The 19,002-nt window shown below is 44.7% G+C and overlaps 1 long non-coding RNA gene across 1 annotated transcript; it reads right to left on the bottom strand.

Moving 5' to 3' along the window:
• Positions 1 to 946: 946 nt before the first annotated feature.
• On the bottom strand, positions 947 to 18,894 carry LOC139827490 (uncharacterized). Its single transcript, XR_011738059.1, has 2 exons — positions 17,580 to 18,894; positions 947 to 5,381 (listed from the first exon to the last, which is right to left on the bottom strand). It is a non-coding gene; the product is annotated as an uncharacterized lncRNA (long non-coding RNA).
• Positions 18,895 to 19,002: the final 108 nt, after the last annotated feature.

The following is a 19,002-nucleotide window of genomic DNA, read 5'->3' as shown; positions in this document are numbered from 1 at the left end:
ATGCTTATTGCCTGTGTTGGCAGCGAGGGATCTGAACGATGCGGGGTGGCTGACTTGATCTCAAAGCTTGTTTCTGGGATAAGGAATGAGCTTCTCAAGGAGTTAATAGTGGGCAGGTTGGGATGGAGCTCACCATGTTGTACCTATTTTTAAAAATAATCTGTTTTAATCTGACAGGGAAGAGGTAAAATATTGTTTTATTGTAGGATATACATGCTACTCTCGACAGTATAATATCTGAGGAGTGTTGTTGTAGCCCACCTGGGAGGGCAGCTCTTCAGTGACACAAATAGCACAGTTCTGATGATCTGGGCTTTACTGAGTTGAAGGAATTACTGATCTGTCTGCTCCTCTTGCAGAGCAGAGCTGGGAGAAAACATCGTGTTCCAGCATTTCAGCTGCTTCAGCGCCAAGTATTAGACCAAACTTAACCTTCATCAGCAGTTTAATCTAATGGTGTGGTTCTGTCACTGATTTAAATCAGCACTGCCCTGGTTTGTTCTCTTCTCCGCCCTGCAGCTGTGTGCTCTTGTGTGCCGCTTCTGGTGCTCACCTCTCCCTTCCCTTGCTTGATACGCTTTGCCAAACCAGCAGAAAACCATCTCGGCAAAAGGTAGCAAATGGTTTTTTTTGCTGTTGGCTTGGAGAGCTGAACGAGGTCAGCAAGATAACTATGCTAAACCTGCGGCAGAAGCATCTCTGGTGTGGGCAGGGGTGATTCCGGAAGATGGGTGAGCCACCGAACAGCTCACTGCTGCTGGGAAAAGTGTTCCCAGAACTGGTGTGATGTCACCCCTGGGGACTTGGCTGGCCTGTGGAGTTGTGGCTTTTCCATACAGAGATTCCCAGAGGATTCTTTGTCATGGGCCTCAGCGACTTGCCCGAGATCACCAAAATGGGGAGCGGCAGACCCCAAATCCCGAACTAAATGCACAGAAACAAGCCCTTTCATTTTGTAGTTTAAATCAAAGTTTTATTTTGATTAACAGGAGTAAAAAATGAACTCATTGCACCTTAAAGGTACTTGGACAGTGGCATCTTGGACTAAAACCTCTTTTTCTGGGCACCTTTTGTTTGAGTTCAGGTACAGCAGGAAACTGCAAAACACGGTCTTTTTGGTGATGGGAAGGGATGCAGTTCCCCTGAATTTCCACTGGGCTCCTCTGCTGTTACAGTCAACACAAGTGCCAATTAAACGTTTCCCAGTCTGAAGGGAGCTGGTTTCCAGTTGAGATCCCAGCCTGCAGACTGGGTATTGTTTCTCTCCAGAGGTCTGTATTACCAAAACTGACAGGTGTCACCGGGGTTACTCTGTTCCTAGTGCTATTTCTAATTTAAAAAGTAAAATCCTGAAATATTAAAAATACCTGGGAAGAAAAGGTGTTCCTAAGATATTAGAAATCTTGTTAGGTAGCACTGTTCTGTTTTCCAAACTGTCCAGATGAGAGGTTATGGACGATGCTAAAGCCCAGAATCATACAATGCCCATTGTGTCAGACTTACACAATGACCACCGTGCCCTCTGCTCGAAGCAGGTTTCTTTCCCTATTCACATTTATTTTATGCCTAAGTGAAACAAGACCTTAGTTTTGTATATTCTCTCTCTATAAATATTTCTCTCTGTTTTCAAGTGTTCATGAGAAATGTGACAAGATGTCCACCAAGGTCACAAATGTAAGCATAAATAGCTGCAATTTCACATCAGTAGTTAGCAAACAAGATACCCTCGAGGTAAGGAGGCTGATAAAAAGAGGGCAGTGATGTATTAAAGATGCATTATTTGGGGGTCTATGGATATAATTTAGGCTTCACAACAAGGTCAGACTGATTTAATTCTCTCTGCAAAGGTCAGTCTGAGGCCTGGCTGTACTAACCCCTGTGCTCTCCATCTGTCTGCACTCCAAGCCAGACACTTTCAATAGGTGATTGTGTTGCTCGTGGCTGGGTACAAACACATTGAAATTACCTCCAGGTCTAGGCCTCCGAAAGCGTTCGCTTGGAGCCACCGCAGCCCCTGGAGTAGCTGCTACCTATGGAACTTTACATTTGATATTGGTGATTTTCCTGGTGTTGCAAATGGCGATGAGTAATTCGGCTTCATCAATGTGTCGCTGAAGTGTCATAAATTCTTTATGCAGGTTTATTCTATGACCCTTGAAACATGATTTTGTTTTCAGCACTGGCAAAAGTTAAGAAAAATACAACAACAAACCACCCACATAGCAAAAAAACAAACCCCAAACAACAACGAACCCCTTACTGTATTCGCTTTCTCCAAAATGAGGAAAAATGAAGAAACCAGTGCTTGTGGACATCTTAATTTGATAGTTCAGGTCTTTCAAAAATCTTCCTCTGCAAGCAGAGAATTCTTTCAAAAATAATTGACAGGACAAAATAAATATGCAACGTGCTGATATCTGCTAGTTGTTTTCTTGCTGCTTTTTTTCACTTCGTGTTAAATATTTCTGAATTTGCTTTTCATTTTAAGTAGGAAATGGATTTATTAACCTAAATGAAACAACTAAAGAAAATGAGGCTAGTGAATGCTTTGAGCTTTCAATAAACATTTAACATACTGAAATAGCCACACACAGCAAATGGCACTTGAAAAAAAGACCTGTATGTTTAGTGGAAGACACACTTCATTTTTAAAAGAGTAAGAGTCCTAACTTTTACCTGTGTGATTTGGACTAGAAGGAGGTGATCGATTGATATTGCTTTCATTTTAGGTGTGGGTATAAAGGTAAAATTATATAAAATGATATGAAATAATTGTACTATGCTAAAAAACAAAGCAAAAAAGGCTCCGCAGCATGCTCTTTCTCTCTGAGGGTGCTGTAAGCCTTCCTTACATATAACACTTATATATACATGGTTTTAGTAATTATTTTACATACATACAGCAAACAGTTTCAAAAGTAAGTAAGTGGGACCTGGTTTTGAGCCAACAAGATCCAAAGCAAGGAATTTAGTGCTTAGGATGCAGCTTTCCGTGGAGTATCTTGTCCCATGTTGTCTCGAGCCTGCCTACTGTAACAGAGAAAACTGCAAGAACAGATGATGACAAAGTAATTTTAAGTCAGATTTCCAGATTCCTGCGTCTGTTCCTCAGTTTAAATAACACCTTGGTAAACAAATTCTGATCTTAAACGATAAAGACTTTTTTTTTTTCCAGGTATCTTACGAAATCAGCTGCTGTTCTTGTGCCTGATGTGTGCTGATGAATCAGAGATAGTATTTGGCTCTTGAGGCTGTTTCAGCAGCCCTGCTTTTTTAAATTAGGTGGAGGCAGGGAGAGGATCTGTGCAGAGATCACAAAAATATTTAGGGAAGCAGTACAGTGTAGAACCCTATTTTATTTTAAAATAACATTTGATGCCTGACCCCACGCCCCCATGCACATCCTTCCATTTACTTTTGAAGAGACCCCAGTGGTGTCCAACTCGCCTTCCCCCTGGGTCCAAGGGTTGCTGGAACACCTTTTGGAAAGCGGACTGGTGTGCTTGGATCAGTCACTGGGAATCACTGTGGGGGGGTGACAGCAGAAGTCACCCCCCCGCAAGATGAACACGCAGCCTCTGCGGGCTGGTAGGTGACCTTGGGTTCTTTTCACCGAGTGGGTATGTTTAGAGTAATGACTATTTGTGGTATTGTTGTCTAGCTATAGGGGTATTAAGGTATTCATTACACGAACTGTTTGCTTTAAACCACTTTGCGGGTGAGCTTTTATTGCTCAGGAGCGGTGCCAAATGGACAGTCCGGAGGAGCAAAGTCCTTGCGCTATCTGCAGAACAGGTAGGGCACAAGCAGCACGTTACATTTTCCTCCTCTGCCCCCAGCCTGCTCTCAGGAGGAGGAAGAGGGCACTGCCAAGTCTGTGCCTTTTCAAAGGAACCACCAGCAAGGCCACCTGCTGAGGTGGTGGATTTGGAGACGTGTCTGACGCACCTTCGTGGGGCTTTTCCCAAAGACTTCTTGCGAATCCGGCTCTTGGCCGCTTCTTACAGCATCTGCTTTCCTGGAAGTGCAGGCAATTTTTTGAGCAGTTGCTCTCTATTGCATGAATCCACACCAAACAGGTTCTACAGATGTTTGACCCCAGCACCTACAGCTGTAATACACTTTTTTTGAATCAGTTCTATCCCTTTAACAGAAATTGAGGACTGGTGAGGAGTTGGTCATGTCCATCCTTGTGTCAATACTGCAGAACAGAACACTTATTATGTGCAGTACCTTAATGACAGTCCTTGTGCTAAAAAGCCATCAGCTGTGTCAGCTCTCTGCAGTTACACTCATCTACCTGGCTTTTTTTCCTCAGGTAGGGTTTAAGCCTTAGGCTTAAGTTTAGAACTGGAAACACTGACAAGCCCTTAATATGACACTATGGGCAACTTCCACTGTAGAGTGGTGTTCTGCTGTGGTAACTTCTTACCTGGAGAAGGACTACTTGAAGTACAGCAGTTTGCTTGTGTTTCACACACTCAAAAAAGGAAAAAAAAAAAAACAAAATCTGGGAGTTTCATGATTTTTCTCAGCATAGCAGGGAGTTCTGCTGTAAGAATTGGCCTTGTGCTGCACTCTGAGAGGCCTATAGGAGATAGGTGGAAACAGAAAAATGCCACTAAAAACAGACAGCTACTTATTTGATCATGCACTCCTAGCATTTTTTTTCCACATGTGAGACATGACATGCTCTGTCGAGCCACTGTGTTCAAGCTTCCCCTGATATATTTCATTTTTATTAGCCATGGAGGACAGGTGATTTGAATCTTAATACTATGGGGTGATCTGTATGAGAGGGGTAGAATACCTGGGCGTGTGCTGTCACACAGCCACTGAATGAGCTTTGCATGTAAATCTCAGGCGGTTTGTTGTGCCCAACCCTACTAGGGGCGTTTGTGGAAATTAAAATGTGAAGGGTGCAGGCCACTTTTATGGCATTGTATTTCCCTTTTCCTCTGAGTTTTCGATTCCCTTCTTCTTTTAAATCATATTTGTACTCCTGCCAAGTTCCACGGGAGCAGAAAAGGTGCTCATTGTGTTATTATTTTTAAGCAGTGCTTTTGAAAAGTCAATCTTTTAGGGAGGAGAAAGCATTAGGCAGATGAAGACAATTTCTGCGTGGCAGAATTGCCATCTACCACGCGCTTGTATTGTGGGATAGAACTGTGATAATTCTCAACTCCTTCCGTCCGTGCGCTTCTTGTGAACTCCCTACAAGTCACGATCTTGTGCTTCACGTTTTCCACGTGTCTGGACCTGGGCCCGTGGTTTGAATGACTCCCTGTGCTCCAGAAACCTTCTCCCTTTTGATCCATCGCTGGCAGGAGCAGAGCGTTTGGGGCAGTTAGGTAAGAAATGGAATAAACAGGTGTATAAAGCTGAAGGACAGCAAAGAAATAACTCCGGTTAAGCAGTGAAAAAAAATTCTCTTGTGATGGACACTAATGGTGCAAAGTGCTACGTAAAGCTGGGTAACATAAACCTTCCCTCTTCCCCTCCCACACGGAGAACCAGAACAAGTTGTATAGGCTGCTTCACCCCTATTTTGACATCTCAAGGCACGCACAGATCTCGGGCTTAGCTCTTTATCAGGGACAATGGTGCGGGAAGCAGGATCAAGCTTTTAATTCCTAAGATGAAAATCTTGTTTAATCAGGGAAAAAAAATTACTTTGGGATATTTGCAGACAATGGAAAGAAACAGTGTTTAAGAGTGTGGACAAAGTCCTGACCTGAGGCGTGAGGAACTGTACAAAAAAATGCCATTCGTACAGCTAGAAGTTTATAGTGTTCTGGAGTGATGTTTATGTTACTATAAAAAAAGGTGAGAAAATATATTCAGTTACTTTCTGTTTTCCCCCATTGAGCAGATGGCAATTCATAGCTCAAATGTTTTTTTAAGCCATCTCACATTTTTACTAATAAGTACAATATGCTTTTCAACAACAAACCACGCTTAGGTGCTTCTGCAGAGGTTACGTGATTGCTCAGGTAGCTCGGAAAGCCAAGAGTTTATGAATCTTGTGTTATAACGGCGAATGTTTTCCGGTGACTTCTCACGTGGTGGAAAACATGAGCTCAAAACTCTCCTTGTTTCGAATTATTTCTAATTTTTGAGGCTACAAATAACACAGCGTACTTACCTTAACTGCCTAGATCTGAGATTGTTTCCACCAGTTATACTCCTGGTGGAACAAACTACGCTTTTTAAGGAGGTGGATATTCTTTGTTTTAAATGTATATATATATGTGTGTAGATGGCCACCGGGAAAAACAAAGAAATATTCAGCAGTTGTATTTTGAGAAGTTTTGGTGCTTTAGAATGAAAACTGTTAGTACTGCACGCATTGGAATATTCTCACTGTTGCATTTGTGGTTTTATCAAAACCTGTTAAATTATTTGAGTGCAGAGCTAAGGAAGAGTGGGTTTCATTATTAATTGACACTCATTTTTAGCTGGCGTGTAGTGGCAGGTCCTCCAACCAAACCTGCGACGCAGATTAGAGCCGAAAGTTTGGGAAATGTTCTAAATCTTTGCAGCATTGCAGAGAGGAAGTGTAATATTAAACTGACAAATTGAATATATCTTTTTTCTTTTCAATGTAATTCACAGTTTTTTCCTATTATTTTTTACTACCCGTGGAGATAAAGCAAAACAAATTCCTCAAAATGGAGAGAAATCTATTTCCAGATACCTTTTTCTCTTAAATAATATGTCTTTTATACATATGTACTGTCAAATACCTATCCATTTCTTTTCCATGCCGTATCTAGAGACAGAAGTGTTGGCTATGCAAATATTGCAGAACCAACTTAACATACGTGCTGTGTGCCTGGCTATAGATATGCGGGAAACTCTATATAATAATTGAATCTGCATATATTATCTTGCAATTATAATTTTACATAATCCGTTATATAATCTCAAGGCTGGTATGCAACGAAAAAAAAATGTGATTATATCAGAATTCCTAGGAAGAAAAATAAAATGATCGCGTGTAAATGTAAGTAAATGGTCGTGGCCAGGGAGTAGCACGCAGGACGGAGTTATATCTCAGTGCTAAAAGCCGTGCGGGTCGTTATTAGAAATTTAAGTCCCCCCCTTTAGGAGGAATGATTAGGAATAGTTTAGCACCATCAGTTCTGCTGGGGGTGTGGGTTGTGCTTGGTTTTGGGGAGGGGAACCCCGGGGTGCTGCCCCTTAGAGCCACCGCGGGGAAGGGGAGAAGAAACCAGAGCAGAACTCAGCAGATGACAAAGTGGCGAGTGCTGCTTTATCGCAGGAGCTTCTGCTCGTTTCCAGCTCTTGAAAGGGGCTGAGTGGCCCCAGCAACCCCCCTGGTGCAGAGAGGGGTGAGTGGCGGCTGGAGCCCGGGTCCTGGTGCACCGGGAACTGAGCCTACCCTGGTTAAACCAGAACAGCCCCTCCCAGGGCTGGTGCCACCGCTGGAATGGAGGCGGGGAACGGGATGGGGGACCCACCATAAAGTAAGTAAATAAATACACACACACACACACACATATATATATATATATATATGTGTATATATCTATCTCCCAAGCATGTGGGGAAAACAACCGAGTTGCAAATAAATAAACAAAATACAAAATAAATCAGATGAAATCACCAGGCATCCGTTCCCAGTAAACAGCAAGCTTTATAATTTCCAGGTGTTGGGGAAAGCCGTTGTCTTATAGTTTATAAATCCCTGCTTGGGGGGGGTGGGGCAGAATGAAAGGGAAGGGGGAGAACCTTTGGAGGTGAATGAAATACCAAATCACGAGGCTCTATGTAGATTTATGATTGCATAAGAGGCTCGATCATTTCCATATATTGAAATATGCTGTCCTTTCTGCGACTGCCCAGCCCTTGGAGGGAGAGAGACGCTCGATTCGCCTTGATCAATGCTGGCTGTGAAGCAAGGAGGAGGAGAAGGGGGGGACCAGGCTGGCACCAGATGGAGCAGGGTCTAGGGAAAGGTCAAGGTTAGCTCAGGCTGCTATTGAATCGGTTGCAGCCTCACAGATAGATCTCTGCCTCGGAGGCACCCACTGGGGCTTCTCAGAATCAAATCTAATAGAAAAGGCAGTCACAGAATGAAATCGCTTCATCTGAATGCTAAAATTGTTATTAGGCTACATTAGAGAGATACCGGGCACGTGATTACCAAAAAAAGAAGCATGCCTAGCAGTTTGCGACTGAAATAAAAGCTGTGAATATGTTGATACCATCAGCAATGTGCGAGGATAATAGATAACAGGAGAGAGGGGCAGGGAGAGACGTGTGCGAGTGTAACAAACAGATTAACGTATTGATGCGCGTGTACGTATCTGTAGAAAATTATTTGTATACGTGTCTGCGTGGGGGTAAATTCGTACGTATGCAGATAGCAGCACTTGACTTCTTGCGTGTCCTGTAGCGGCTGCGGTCCTCAGTGCTCTGAGGACGTTTGTTAATTGATTTAGACGGCAGCGACAGAGCAAGGAGCGGGAGCCAGCTTAGAGGAGGTTTGGTGGTGGGTCCTGGGTGGCCTCCGCTTGCAGCCACCCTCGCCATGCGGTGCCGTCACTTGGATTTTTGATTTTAAGCCCTGGGGGAGGCAGGGAGATGAGGTCTTGTTCGAGGCCTCTCTTATTCTTTCTCATCTTGGGCAAAACTCTTTCTGTGGGAAATGCAATGAGGCGTGTCCACGTGTGCACACACCCCATGGTATGGACACAGGAGCATGATGCAAACACTCATCTATATGTTTGGGGCAGCGATGCTGTCAGCTGGCTTTCAGAGAGCAAAGTGAGCTCTTCCCAGTTACCATCTACTCCGTGATCCTAATTCTTTAACCTCCAGCGCAGCCATACCTTAAAGAAGGATTTAGTCTTGTAAAAGAAACGCTGGCTACACTAGATTAAACACGATGACTGCACTCTAAGGGTTAATAAATTTAGAATTAACAGATCATCCCAGCTTGATACAGCTACTATAGATGATTTAATATGCAGCCTAAGCAGGTTGACAGTCAGCTCACAGATGCAGATAAGATCAAACAGTCTCTTGATTCAATAGATTGAATGGTTGTACGGAGTGTCTGGAAGGTGAGTGACAGTATGTATATGGCAGGGGTTCTGGTAGAGAAGGGCTGCGATTGCCCACTGCTGTGCACTGCACTGGGTTTCCTTTTCTAGCAGTCAACCTTTTCTAGCAATCGAACCTGGAGTTAACATGAAAAAAAAGTCTCAAATATAGTTCAGGAGAGTTATTTGAAGTTTTCAGTAATGAAGAGCGCTGTGCTTTAATAGTAATCGCCATTACTAGTCTGCACTTCAGATTCCTCCTCCGCGGACAAGGCCATCACCACCCACTCTGTCCCGCAGGGAGGCTCATTTCTCCACAGGCTCCATCTGTCTGTCCACACTAGTCCCCTTCCCTGGCGGACTTAAATCCACAAGAAAAAAGGTATTTTGGAGGCAGAATCACACCACCTCACCCTGGTCACCCTCTGTGGCTTGGTGGGTACAACCGTGTCCTTGACGTCCAGAGGGTGCAGGAAACCTCGATGGGTACAGAGTGACAGAGGCAATTCCCCAATTCCCCTGCTCGCTTTCCAGCTCTCTTGCTTTCTGGCTTAAAAGTTAATGCCTGTAGTAACTCTTCCGTGGTTTATGTTTTCCTTCTTGCTCTCCTGTCCTATTTAAGCGGGAACGTAAAACGGTTCTTGCGGAGGCTGGTGAGCAATGAGATGACAGAGTGGTCTCTAACAATTTTTATTATTTGATCAAGAGTAAAAGCTCCGCCTGAACCATTAGATTTTACCGTATGAATACGTTTCCAGGCAATTTTAAAAATGCATATTATATATTCAATAGACCGTCTCAGGTCTGAATTGTATCTTATTGTGTTATATGGGGCCACCACTATAGTGATAGGAATATTTGCATTAAAGGTACTGCACTCATAAATTAATTGGATTGTTTATTTTGGTGTGTTTTTTTTTTTTAAAATATCCAAATGCTCAGTCCATGCTTTTGACAAATGCCACACAAAATATTGATTTAATAAGTAATGCTGCTTTGAATTGACCAGCAGAGCAAACGCAGAATCTATGTAAGATTGCTGTGATTTTTTTAAAAGAAAATGGTCTCATGGACTTTTGTAAATGTTTACCTGTGAATTATACTTTAATTTTCATCTGGAAAACAGTGGTTTTAATCCCTTGAATGCTGAGTTAGAAAAGAGAGGGCCTTAGTGTGTATTTCAGATCACACATCCGCACATGGGCGTCCCCAGATGTTCCCAGGCAGGTCTGTGATGCCACGAAGGTACAAGCACCTCTCCGGTGAGCTGATGGAGACACGAAAACCTTGACCTTGTAATTAGAAAGAGGCGGTAATAAACCCCCAGTGTTCCTCAGGGCGAACGAGGAGAACTCCAATACCCCTTGTGCAAGAAATTAAGAAGTAGAAAAGCCCTCAAACACCCCCAAAAATGAGGTAAAGGCAGGAAGGAGTCGGAGAATTGGTGGAAAGCTCAGGAACGCTTTGCTGGCTGTGGTGCCGCTTCCCAAGGCGGAACCAGTGAAACCAGTTATCTGGCAGCGATTTGCATATTTATGGTGCCTCCTGCTGCTCTCTGTGATTGCTTTACAGGCAGGAAAGGTAACAGAAAAATATAGAACCCCCTCTAAAAAAAAAAAAAAAAAAAAGGCAAAAAGGTGCCTACGTGCACCAGGTCTCGAGCCTTGTAAAGCCCGCGGTAGGGAATTTATTTATCAAGCAGTTTTTTGTCTTAGGGTTTGAAGGTAGTTGTGGTTTCTTTAAGTTCCAAGACAGAAGATGCGATGTCTGTGCTTCTGTACGAACTACTAGAGACAAACGCTGATCATTTCAGGGAAAAATAATTAGCCTGGTCGTATTCGCTGAATGTATACATCTAAGGAGGAGGCAATCCTTGGAGAACGGAAAAAGCTTTCAATAGACACTTTAAAAGTATAGTGTCATGGTACATATATTTTTTTTAGCCCCGCTCCTAAGCAGTGTACAAATATGCAGCGCAGCTTTGAATATAAAAGCTAATTAGGTCTCAAAAGAGAATAGTTTCATTTTTATTGGCTTAGAGTACGCCTGTCTAAGATACACCTTGGCTGCGAGACACTCTTGGCCTTCCTTGCAGGAGCTGCCGCGGCTGCATCCCCATACAACCCTATACGTTCAGATACCTTCAGTTCTGGGCAGCACAACGTGGGGTGCCAGGAGGTCTGGAGCAAAACCCCCGTGTGAGGAGCCTTCAAGAGCTTTGCAGAGCGGGGATTCCAATGGAACACGTCGTTCCAGCCACAACTACACAAAACTTCTTGCTGCTGTGGGTGGGGAATAGCACTTAAGACTGGTGCTATGGTATGGCTTGTGTTTATGTTGCGTTTATCTATAGGGCCTATCATCGTAACATCTAAGGGAGGTGTATGGCAGCATGCGTGGATCTCTCTCCGTACATTTCCATCTATTTTTTTCTCTCTAGGCACTCAGATGCTGTGTAACATGACATGACAGGAAAAATTAAAGTCTAAATTGTGAATACGTTAATTTCAGTATGGTAATATCAAACATTGTATGTGTTTCTGATTTCTATATTGAATTTCCCTTGCCTTTTTTTTTTTTTTTTTAATGCTGGGGAATATTTGCTTTCTGAACAATAGCATTACTACAATAACTCCCCCCAGCCTCAGCATTCATACTTAATGCACATCAGCTTTCTATGTAATTCTATACAATACACTTGCATGTTATTTTAATTGAGTGAAATCTTATTCATACTGGTGGTAGATGGCATTCTTTTCACTGCAGACAGAATTCACACCGTACTGTAAAAATTGTATGTGCTGACAATAACAAATGGTGGCAAAATTATCCAAACTGCTCAAAGAAGTGGGCTCTTATCACGGGTTATTCACCACCACTCCTGCTATCTCTCAGCACTGCATCTTTCAGTACAGCTTTGGGCTATATAATAATATATTCTGACTACAGAGAGTTGCATTAAAACATTGTTGTAAGCATTCTGATAATTAAGCTGCAATTTTGCAGGGAATAAGTATGGCAAAGAAGAAAATCCACAGTAAAGCTGTCCTTATTTTCAAATGCAGAAACAGATCTCTGTTATCTCAACAATTAATTCTTTTTCATCTGGATCCTCACACGAGCTATGTCATGTTCTGCAAAGCATGTGCATTTCTGCTTTGCTAAAGCTAAAAGCTAAACCTAAATGTCACCTGAAATAGTAATATAAGATGAACACAGAGAATGATGATTGTGTATGTTAAATTTCAGTTCAATGCACTCTAAGTGACTGAAAGCTGAAGCTTTAAAAAGCAACGTAATAGAAGTTATTTACAAAGATGTTAAGGCGCCAATCTAACAGGGTGCTTGAGTGCACACTTACTTCAAACATTTAAGTACAGCTGATGTGCCCAAAGATAAATATGTGCTTAAGAATTTTGCAGTACCCAAGGCCAAGTAGATTCCTCTGGTAGGGATATATTGATCAGAGCTAGAAATGGAAAATCTTATTTTATTGCGCTGTCCTTCTCTATGGTCCCTCACACCAAATGTGTGAAGAAGGGACTGTGCTCAGCAGCATGCAAAAAACCAACTAAATCTTTCCTCATCCTATGTAGCAAAACTAATTCCTCAATGGAAATAACTTCTTTTTGATTGCTGCTGTTCAGATTAGTGAATTATTTTTGTTATTATTTTTTTGAAGTGGTTTGAGGTACAGTTGGATTTATTCTTCAAGACGAAGTGTTTGCAGTTCCTCCTCTTCCTGCCTGCCACATCCAGAGTGGGGCTTCCCAGATTTCCTCATAGGGAGAGTTTGAGCCCCTTGGATCTAATCTTGTACAAAAGTGTGAAAAGCTTCTCCTTATGATCCAGAGAAGATCTTGTTCACAAACAACTGCTGTGCTAAAACATCAGGAGTCAGCCCACATGTTTGATTTGATCAAGATCAGACCAAGTCTGTCCAGCTCTCCTTCACTGATGCACTTTGGAGGTGAAGCGTGATTGTGCCACAGCTGGACGTGCTGCTATTTTAAACATTGTGTTAAACACAACTTGTCTTCCTACTGCTCATATGCTTGAGGATAGTGATCTGCTCAGGTAAATGACTCTGGATCTCAGCAGTGACTCAAGAGGACCAACTGCTGAATGCTTAAACCATCATCAGTTTCTCTGAGGGCAAACAGTCGCCCTGATGGATGGGGGATCTGGATGGGTGGAACACCTTGCTGAGGGGAGTTTGGCTTCTCGCGGCACTTTGCTTCAGAATGACGTGCACACAAGAACCTGCAGCGAGAGAGCCTGATGCTGCAGCCTGGCTTGGTTAAAGCTCTTCCTGCAACCGCTGGAGATGCTGCTCATGAGTCCAGGTGTGCAGTAGGTGTCCCTGCTCTGCAACCCTTTGCTGAGGTGGGCATGGAAACTTTGTGGGGTCTGGCTCCACGAGATCAATCTGTTCATGGCCCTTGGCTCATCTTTCTAGCTCTGGGCTTGTCATTCTGTGTTAGGGTCAAGGAAAATCCCCATCCCATACCTTAACCAACCCTGTATGCTCTGGCTTACTGTGATTTGAGGTGATTAAAACCGTCTCTGATAAACAGAAATTTAAAACTAGTGAAAAGTGTTATGGATTCTCAGTAAAATTATTTGTAACACAAAGTGATGCTTAAGCTTATGTTCAAAGTTGAACAGCTCACCCCTTTCACGTGACTGTTTGGATGCCAATGCACGTGTGGGACTCATTTCCACACAGTTTTGGAGGAAGATAAAGCCCAAGAAGATGAAAAGATTCTAAGAAGCTGTTAGCAAGGATAACCAAATGACCAATGCTCTGCCAGAGGTTTTCCCGTTCCTAGCTATCCTTGCTACATCTATAGGTAATCGAGGCGACCTATACACTGTAGTGTAAATGCCAGAGCTGTATTTTAGATTATGGGTTCAGGGAGCACCTTCCCTTCCCAGCATGATGGTTTTGGTATAAAGGGGCTCCAGAGATGTGTGAATGGCAGCGTATTGTGATGTAGCTGATATACAAATCAGACGTTTTACGAGCTTTAGCTCCCTCCTGTTGGAGGCATTTATGTTCTTTTCATCTTATACATTTAGGACTCTTCTTTTGAGATAGATTTAACAGCCATTTCTTGCTCATTGTCTCTTATCGGTGTATGTGTACACATAGCTTTAACTTGGGTACTTATATTTACACTGTTCAGTATGGAGCTTCAGAAGAGCTAGAAGTACCAAATTCATACCCTAGATGTCAGTAAAAGAAAAAAACATTAAATCCCATTAAAAATCGTTTTTTAAAGGTCTGCGAATCAAGCAATGGGTTAGGCAATTATTCATAAGATAATTCCCTATATGGACTGACAGTCTGAGTCCCAAGTTTCAGCTCAATCAAATTTACACAGCCCAAGTTATAACCTCTTCAAGATGGGGATTGTAACAGGAGCGCTGACAGACCTTAACTACTGTGCCTCTTCAGTAACGAAAGCTCAACTATTTCACTCGTGCGGTGGCTGCTGGTGCTGCTATAATTAAGACTGTATGGATTTGCATTATAGGTCAAGTTCTGGGGAGTTATAAATGCACATAGTTTAAATCACATTGGCTTGAAACTGAGGCTAGAAACTGTTAGGGGCATGTTACATGTTTACTTATAAAAAGATACATAAATATTAAACATACGAAATGATAAATAGCTAAGTAAGTACTAGAGCAGTGCAAACTAAAAGCAGTTGGGCTGAAATCAAACATTTGATTAAAAATGAGATTTTTATGGGCATTTGCTAGTGCTTTCCACTGCCTGCCCACGCACAAGCAGAACTGCAAAAATGCTTCAAAGGAGGGTTTTTGCCATTTGAAAGTCTGTTTCCCGAGTGCTTTGTGTTATTCCTTTTACAGTCATGCCCAGCAAGTCCAGTCAAGGTTCAGGGCCCCATCGTGCTGGGTGCTGTGCAGGCTGAAATCCCACACCTTGCTGAAACCCATGGAAAAAGTGTCTCCAAGTTCAGGGTTTTATTCCGGGTCCTGCCTAGGGCAAGCTGATAACGAAACCTTTCTGTCACCTGGTGCTCTGATGTTTGCGATCCTGCACGGACTCGCTGCTGTGCTGGCTAGTAAGCGCTTGCAGAACCATTGTTTGTTTTGAGGTTTTATTAAAAGGGGAAGAAAACCAAACCAAAACAGAGAAAAGGAAAAGCAGCGTGCCCAAGTTTCTCATGTGGCAACGCTAATGCACGTACTATTTCTAGAACGTGCAGGTCCTCTGCTCGTTCACGGGAGTCACCCTGGTATGATAAGCGTTCCACCCATGTTGCCTCCGCCTGATTGAGACTATCAAGCCGGTGTCAGAAAGAACCCCGTGCGATCTGCCGCTATATAATGCAGCCCAGCTCCAGAGAACTGGCAGAATTTTGGAATTTGTATTTGGTCCTAATGTTCTGTACTGAGTTGGCAAGTGAGATTCCTGCTCCGAATGAATGACAGTTGGAGCTTTGAAGCAGGAACATTTGCCCACCAAAGTTGCTGAACTCGCCCACTGCCAAGTCTGTCACTGACTTAGCAGATAGGCAGGGACAGCAGCATGCGTTGGGAACTGTGTCACGCTCCTTTGTGCCTCTGGTCCCCATCCTGTGCGGGAGGACTGTGTGCCTGATTGCGAGATGGGGCAAGGCCACACTTGTCAATTTTAGGCAGTTTTATGTCCCTTCTTGCAGCAACCTCTAAGCACCTCGCATGCTTGAATAGTGGGAGGATCGTGCTATTTCTCTGACAGAAAACTGTGGCATGAGGAAAGGGACAGGTAGATTTTGGCAGACTTAAATGTCATTTTTACAGTGCAAATGTTGTCACCTGGGTGCTCTGCCCTGTTGCTGCAGGTTTCTGCCCCTGCCCTGGGACATACGTCCTCAGCTGTTCCAGGGCACGAGCTGCTGCCTCAGTGACAGGTTGAGGTGGGACAGCTGCTCAACTAACACAGCAGACCCTCCTCTGAGGTTGCCTTCCCTATGTAGGCAGCCCCAAAACCACCGTGGCCCTGGTTTCAGCGTGTACCTCAGAGTATGCCTGCACCAGCAGAGATGTGGGGCCACGTTTCCTTCAGCTGACTTTGCACTGGGGCTCTGTAGCTGATAAGATGGCTGGGGGTGACAGCAGCTCGAACCGCTGCAGCAGGATTGCGGGGCACCTTGGGCTAAGGAAGGTTGCGGAGGAGCAGAAGGTGACACACAAGTTTGCGTGAATCCTCAGAGCCTGATCACTGGGCAGAGGTTTGTTTTCACCTGCATTTCTAGATGTTAGCAGTCAGTATTTAAGCATTTCTAGCTGGTTTTTACCTGCTGCATTCACTAGGTTCATTACTACAACTGAGCAGAGTGACACCACCGTGCCATGGGCACAGACAAGTCAAAAGATGTTCCGTATGTGGGTGGCACTGGAAGCAGGGAGCAGAGGGGACAAGGACGAGCAGGAGGAGCAAGGCATGGGGGGACATGAGACAAGGTGGGGGGGGACAGGACATTGTCCTTGCTCCTATGGGTCTCCGGACCAGGGTGAGCTCAGAGGCCGCTCATCCCCCCCCGGACAAGCCGGGGACGGTCCCCGTGGGGCTGACCCCGCCATCGGCAGCTTCCCCGGGGGGGTCCGGCAGAGCCGAGCACCGGCGGCTTGCGGGGCTGGGGGGGACCCGGCGGGGCGCGCAGCTCCCTCCGCCACAAAGCGGGAGCCTCGGGGTGGCATTTCTGGGGTTAACGTGTCTGTGGGGGGGGGGGGTTATCCCGGTCCTGAAGCCGGAGGTGGCCCCATAACCCTCCCCATAGCGAAGGTAGCGCCCCGGAGCTGGGGCTGAAGCTGTAGCAAAGTCCCTCGCAAAAGCTGTTTGTTGACCACATTCACGTTCAGAGCCCTGAAGCTAAAAGCACTTTACACCATAAAATAAAAGCACTGTCTTTTTTTCTAAAAGGTTACGTCTGGAGGCCACGCTGCTCATACTTCATACAGAAAACTACTGAAAGGGCTATGAAATCCTCTATGATTTACACTCCCTCTCAGTGCATTAGGATATAGATCTACTCGACTCTAAAAATACTGTGGAGTTTCTAACCGACGTGAATATATGTGCATTATTTCAGAAAGTCTGTTAGAAAACTTGTCAACACATTATAAAGCATAAAGCAGGACTTGGCCATTAAATACAGAGATCAGAGACAGAATATATACTGCAGGAAGTACTGAGAAAAGTCCCTCCATTCAAAAAAAGGTCTATTAGCTAAAAGTTTACACACAATATACACCAAAGGGTTTAGAGAGAGCCCGTGGACTGTAATTACAAGGTATAAATGGAATCAGTAAGGGCTTTACGGTCCCCAACGCAGTTAACTGGGCTGGCAGAAAATAATTTTAATATTGTCGTAATTTATTACCCACCGAAAGCCACATCAAGGATTGTAAATATAGTTACTTTCTATCCACGACTGCTCGTTAAACAGCCTCATTCCCTTCCCCTAAAAATACAATAAAATACAAACCCACCTGCATTATTAATCTGCGGTTATGCCGTGTTAAAAATGTCTTCTGACTCCTTTTCTTTCTTGAGGTTTGTTATCTCCCTCCAATCACATGACAATGCGAAGCGCTGAAGCGGGGGGGGGGGAGCACGATGACGATGGGGGGAGCGCAGCACTATTGCGATCAAATGCTAATATTAATAATTACCTAGCTAGGATGAAATATTGTTTTTTAAGACAGCGAGTTTCCATTTAATTCGAGGCATTTTACGGCGCTGGAATTAAGGGCATGCTAATGGTAGGAAGATCCTCGCTGCCATTCATGAAAGCATCTGTAAAATTAGCTCTTGACTGTAGGTTTTAAGATGCGGTCTGGGAAGTCACCTCTGGAATCTCAAACACGGTACGCTAATAAAACAGATTTAGTTGTAACTAAGTGCTTAATTTGCTATGATTTTTTTAAAGAAAATCAATGAAATGTTGGCTGTTATTTATTGGGAATAACCGCAGGTAGGTGTTCTGATGCCGGGTGGCTTCAGGGAGCGCACAACTGCCTAATGAATTGTAATTCGGAGGACTGTTACTTGTGAACCGCAGAACCTTTCAGGGGTAATAAACTCATTACTTTTTACATTGCAGCCACCTTGAAAAGCTTTACACGTGGCATTATACATAAATCAAATCCCATCTATATATCTATATCTCCGGTACACACACATGCCTGTTTTTATATACGTTGATACAACGTATAGACGCCTGGGTACGGCAGCCAGCCCTGGAAGCCGGGAGCAGTTCGGTTGTCACCTGCGGCTGGGTCCCCCCCCCGGAAAGTCACGCAGGACGGGGATTTGCTTTATCCCCCCGTGCCCCAGCAGCCACGGGGTGACACGCACGGCCGCGCTCACCCGTGTCCGTGTCTGCAGGAGGGGAGCGGCCCGGGGATGGGCTGGGAAGCTGAAACCGTCCCACGCCAGAGCGATTGTCCCCGTTCCCTCGCCAACAGGTTCCCGCCGAGCCCCTCTCCCCCTGGGTTCTCCGGGCGGTGTCAGCTCTGCTCTGCGCGTTCAAGCCGTTCTTACAGTGGCTTCTTGTCCCCTCTCCTCCCGCGGGGCCACCCGGTGTTCGGTCTCTCCGCCTCCGTCCTGGACACGCTTTCTCCCCCTCGCACACTCCTTTCGCAGCCGCACTTTGCTCCAAACGCCCGTTCGCCTCCGGAGCTTATTTCTACTGCAACCTGATCCCTCCCCGCGCCGGCAGCCTCTGCGTCTCTCCCTGTGTTTTCGGCGAAGTTGCAGCCGCCGCTGCCGCATCCTCCCAACTCCAACCACTTCTCGGTGCCTCCCGCCGCCGCCGCTCTCCCCCCCTTCCCCGCCCTCCCCCGGTGCCAGCCCCGCCGCCGGCAGCCCCGCGCTTCGCTTTCGTTAAGAGACTTGTCGCTGCGGGCAGGA

Source organism: Patagioenas fasciata, chromosome 3, assembly GCF_037038585.1.
Source record: "Patagioenas fasciata isolate bPatFas1 chromosome 3, bPatFas1.hap1, whole genome shotgun sequence".
NCBI lineage: Eukaryota > Metazoa > Chordata > Aves > Columbiformes > Columbidae > Patagioenas > Patagioenas fasciata.
The sequence above is the reverse complement of the archived record's forward strand: the minus strand, read 5'-3'. Positions and strand labels throughout refer to the sequence as shown.